This window comes from Hypanus sabinus, chromosome 16, assembly GCF_030144855.1.
Source record: "Hypanus sabinus isolate sHypSab1 chromosome 16, sHypSab1.hap1, whole genome shotgun sequence".
NCBI lineage: Eukaryota > Metazoa > Chordata > Chondrichthyes > Myliobatiformes > Dasyatidae > Hypanus > Hypanus sabinus.
In genome coordinates, this window is record NC_082721.1 from 2,947,590 (window position 1) to 2,953,589 (window position 6,000).

Sequence of the window (6,000 nt, forward strand, 5' to 3'; positions counted from 1 at the left end):
CAAGCCAACAACGGCCTGGGGCGTATAATAATTAAGCGCCTAGGGCGCTCGCGTTTGCTGCCAAGCGAGCGCTGCAGTAGAAGTGCCCACCATAAATCTTGGCCAACACCTCCAGAAGCAGAGCCTCAGATCAACAGCCTTTCTTGGCGTGAAATCTCCGCTGGGCGCTGCCCCTCTCTATAGCGACTGATCTCAGAGCCACAGGCGCGCACGGTTGCACCTGTTCCGGGTTTCACCCGATCACTCGGCCGCTGAGGAGGATCTCTGTGATTCCAGCCGAGCTTCCTTCCAGAGTGATCTCCTTCCTCCGTAAACTACCTGACACCTCTCAAAGGCACGGATTTACACAGATTACAGCACCTGGCCATTCGGTCCCTCACCGCAATCCCATTCCCTCATATCGCTAGCGCATACACGTAGTTGATTCTGCAAATGCTGGGAATCCTGAGCAACACACACAAGTGCCGGAGTAACTCTGCAGGTCAGAATTTTGATCGAGACCCTTCATCAGGACCAGAACGTCATCTCGTTCTGTTCTGTTTTCTCTCATCTCATTTCCTCTTGAAAATACCGCTTCCTGCAGTGGGTCACCCCTGTTTTAAACAAGCCATTCAAAACTTGTAGTTTCATTCCATCTGATTTTAATTGTGGGTCTACTTTTTTAAAAATACGAACTCTAAAGTACTTTTCTCTCCCGTAGTTTTTCTTATTTAGTTTCCCCCCATTTAACCAGATTCCTGTCACACTTTTCTAATTGGGGCCATTTGACCCACCCATCCGTACTCGCGCTCCCTTATACCGAGACTTTTCCGCGTCCACGCTCCCTCATACAGACACTTGTCAGCACCCGAGCTTTCTCATACCGATCCTTGTCTGCGTCCGAGCTCCCTCCAAACTGACCTTTCTCAGCGTCCGAGCTCCCTCCAAACTGACCTTTCTCAGCGTCCGAGCTCCCTCCAAACTGACCTTTCTCAGCGTCCGAGCTCCCTCCAAACTGACCTTTCTCAGCGTCCGAGCTCTCTCCAAACTGACCCTTGTCACCCTTGTCCGCTCCCTCATACCGGCCCTTGTCAGCGTCCACACTTCGTCCTATTCGACCCTTCTCAGCGTCCGCTCCCTCCAATCCGACCCTTGTCAGCAGCCTCATGCTGCACGAGTTTGAAACCCAAACCCTCACCATGCTGGAGTTAGAAACGCAAACCCACACCACGCTGGTTAGAAATGCAAACCCTCATTTTGCTGGAGTTATAAACACAAATTCCAACTGCGCTTGAGTTCAAAACACAAACCCTCACCGTGCTGGAATTCAAAACGCAACCCCCCATTGTGCTGGAGTTTGAAACACAAGCCATAACTATGATGGAGATAGAAACACAAATACCTTGGGGAGTTCAGAACACAAACCCTCATTGTGTTAGAGCTAGAAACACAAACACTCAGTGCTGGAGTTCAGAACACAAACCCTCACTGTGATGGAGTTAAAACACAAACTCTCACTGTGTTAGAGTTAGAAACACAAATCCTCACTGCGCTGGAGTTAGAAACACAAATCCCAACTGTGCTTGGGTTCAGAACAAAAACCCTCACTGTGTTGGAGTAAGAAACACAAACCCTCACTGTAATGGAGTTAAAACACAAACTCTGACTGTGCTTGAGTTCAGAACACAAACCCTCACTGTGTTGGAGTAAGAAACATAAACTCTCACTGTGTTGGAGTTCAAAACACAAACCCTCACTGTGATAAAGTTCGAAATACAAACCCTCACTGAGCTGGAGTTAGAATCACAAACCCTCATCATGCTGGAGTTTGGAACACAAATCTTCACCGTGATGGAGTTAGAATTAGAAGCACTCACTGTGACAGAGTTAGAAATCAAGACCATCATCATGCTGGGGTTTGAAACACAAGGCCTCATTGTCATGGATTTAGGAACACAACCTCTCCCATCCATAAGTTAGAAATCAAAACTGTCATGGTGCTGTGTTAGAAACACAAACCCTCACTGTGCTGGTGTTCAAAACACAAACCCTCATGGTCCAGTAGTTATAAAGGAAAGACAGCATCACATTGGGGTTATAAATGCAAACCCTCACAGTGCTGGAGTTTGTCCAGCCAATAACACAGTTGCTGATTCAGGATCTTTCTAGGCAAATTATAATCCATTAGGCACTAGTCAAGAAAGAAGCAACTTGTCAGATAATTTTGCAGAAGTACAGGATTGATTAAAGATTATGGGCATGATGAATAAAAAAGTGTTCTTGGGGCTAGATAGCGAGAGCTCTGATTGCACAACCTATGGACTCACTTTCACAGGTTCTACAACTTATGTTCTCAGTATTATGTTTTTGTTTAGGAGTGTATTTGCAGTTTCTTTTCTTTTGCTCATTGGTATTTTGATAATAAATTGACTTTGACCTACTGCAAAATAAGTATGGAAGAGTATTAGAGAGAAACCCACTAATCAGCACAGGCAAAATCCATCAACTCTGGATCTTTCCAGGTGGACAGGTCCATAAATCAAAAAGCAGAAAGAGGTCAGAGTGAAAAATATAATCATATTACAAGCTGTTCTCTGGGTGATGGTTACAGAAACAGGCCCTTCAAACCAACTGGTCCATGCCAACCAAAATTTCCATCTAAGTTAGTCCCATTGGCCCATGTCCCACTAAATTAATGTCCGTGGACCCTTTGGTTAATGGTAGGGGGTCTATGGCATGAAAAATGTTGGGAACTCCTGGTCTTGACTATCCCATCCATGTACCTGTTCAAGTATTTTTCAAATGTTGTTGAACAGAGTTCAATTCATGATTCCCAGAGAGTTCTTTTCAAGATTCAGGATTGTTTAATATCAAGTGTGAAGGAGAATCAAATATTTGTTACTCTGGATCTGATGCAGCACCATAAGATAAAGAACACTGTAACATTTAAAAAAAACATAATAAATATAAATACACAGGATAGCTTATATACATAGATTGATTGTACTTGGCACAGGAGTGAGTGTAGATACGATGACTCTGACAGGTAATGATAAAGTACAAAAACATAAACACGACGGATTCTGCAGATTCTGGAAATCCAGGACAACACACACAAAGGGCTGGAGGAGCTCAACAGGTCAGGCAGCATTGATGGAAATGAACAAATAATCAACATTTTGGGCTGGGACCCTTCATTGGGATTGGAACTGAAGACGGAGGATGACAGTATAAAAAGGTGGGGCGGGGGGGGGGGGGGGTGGAGAAAATCTAGAAGGTGATAGGTGATACTATAAGGTGACAAAGTAAAAGTGGATGGGGGTGTGGAAGGGTGGGTTAGTGGGTGGAGGTGTTGATCAGCCTTATTGCTTGGGGAAGTAATTGTTTTTGAGTCTGGTGATTCTGGTGTGGATGCTCCATAGCCTTCTTCCTGATGGGAGTGGGACAGTCCATGAGCAGGGTGGGTGGGATCCTTCATAATGTTACCTTTTTAGTACTTAGTTCTTGATGGCAGGTAGGCTGGTGCCAGTGAGTCGTAGAGTCATATAACATTGGTTCAGGCCCCTCAGCCAACTCAGCCCTGTCTATCTTTAAATATGTGAAAGTTCATACTACTGAGGAACGTTCTCTCTGTTTCCCTCGGTTGCAGAAGTTATGGCTGTGGCTTTGAAATATTAGCATCCCAGCCCCGTGACCCTTTGGAATGGAGCAGAGTGGACATTTCTTTTGGTTGGTTCAGTTCACCATAATTCTCAAATCTTCAGTTTATTTTACAAACGTCAGATAATAACCAAACAGACCTGATATAATTAAACAAAACAAAAATTAAAATGTTGGAGTGACCATCGGGTGAGGTTGCATCTGTTGAAAAAGAAGCTGGATTAAAGCTTCAGGTTAAAGTCATATTTCTTTCTCCGGACCTGCTGTGTTTTCCCAGTATTTGCTGCTTCTACTTTCAATTTCATTTCTCTGCAACTTTAAAAAAAAATCTGGTCAGTTGTGTGTTTGGTAGCAGATGCACTAATTACCAGGGAAGCGCAGTCTGATTCTATCCGACTTTACTCTCCCTCTGGAGAAAGGGAGCAAAATCTCACCGTTCCCCACTATGTTCTATCTGTTGTGTGAATCCTCGCGTGGGCCTGCCGCCCTCTGCTGGATTTTCTTTTGAATTGTTTCTTTCCGAGCTGGTTGGCAAATTGGCTAATTACAGTGAAAAACTTGTTTTGCGTACCATTTCAAATCGATCAATTCATTATAACGGTGCATTAAGCGAGTACAAAGTAAAACAATAACTGAATCCACAACCTACAGACTCACTTCCAAGGACTCTACAACTTAAGTTCTCAGTATTATTTTTTATTTGCATTATTTGTCTTTTGCACATTGATTGCTTGTTGGTCTTTAGGTATAATTTTTCATAACTTCTGTTGTATTTTCAGTTTTTTCCTGAAAATACCTGCAAGAAAATCAATCTTAACGCAGTATATGGTGACATATACAGTACACAGTGACCACTTTATTAGTTAGCTGCTGAGTGTATATTCATGGTCTTCTGCTGCTGTGGCCCACCCATTTCAAGGTTAAACACGTTGTGGGTTCAGAGATGCTCTTCTGCACACCACTGTTGTAACGTGTGGTTATTTGAGTTATTGTCGCCTTTCTGTCGGCTTGAACCAGTCTGGCCATTCTCCTCTGATCTCTCTCATTAACCATGTGTTTTCACCCACAGAACTACCACACACTGGATTTTTTTTTTGATTCTTGAACCATTCTCTGTAAATTCCCGAAACTGATACACTAGATGTACCTATTAAACAAGAGGAAATAGCTAAGACTATATCCTCTATGCAATTAGGGAAAGCACCGGGACCAGATGGATATACCGTGGAATTTTATAAGACCTTTAATGAAATGCTTACATCACATCTTTGTCAAACTTTCACTGATTCTATATCCTCTGGGAATCTTCCAAAAACTTTTTATGAGGCATCAATTTCATTGATTCCTAAAAAAGGAAAAAATCTATCTGAATGCGCCTCCTATAGACTAATCTCCTTATTGAATGGGGACTTTAAAATTCTCTCTAAGATTTTAGCCAATAGACTTGAGAATATTTTGCCTACTGTTATCTCAAATGATCAAACTGGATTTATTAAAAATAGGTATTCACATTTTAATATTCGAAGATCATTAAATATTATTTATTCTCCCTCAGTCAAAGAATCTGAATGTATTGTTTTTCTCGATGCAGAGAAAGCTTTTGACAGGGTGGAATGGCCTTATTTGTTTCAGGTTTTGGAGAGATTTAACTTTGGTCCGGGATTTATTTCCTGGATCAAACTGATTTATCAAGCCCCGATGGCTGCGGTTATAACGAACAATCAAAAATCTCCTTATTTTAGATCATATGGAGGAACTCATCAGGGTTGCCCTCTTAGCCCTTTATTGTTTAATTTGGTTTTAGAACCACTTGTTATTGCTCTTAGGGATTCTAACTCTGTTCAAGGTATTAAGAGAGGGGATAAATTACATAAGGTTTTGTTATATGCAGATGGTTTATTAGTTTACATTTCAGACCCTAGGAAATCTATTCCCTCTATGATATACATATTTACTGCATTTAGTATTTTCTCTGGATTTAAATTAAATTTACATAAAAGTGAATTATTTCCTATTAATAATTATTTGGATTATTATGATCAAATACTTTTTAATACTGCTAATTTTTTTTTACCTATCTTGGTATTAAAATTACTAAAAATTTTAAAGATTTATATAAGTATAATTTTCCTCCTGTAATTGAATATACAAAGCAAACGCTTTCCAAATGGTCACCTATGACGATGTCGTTAATGGTTGGACTTGGAGGAGAGCTCGGTGAGGGGGTTTCTTTGGCTTCCTTACTGGGAGCTCCTCCTCCTTTTTTGTTTTCTAGGATTGGTAGTCAAGATCTTAGTCCCATTGTTAAACATACATTAAAAATTTAGTTTCAGTTTTGCAGTTTTTTTTGACTTAAATAAC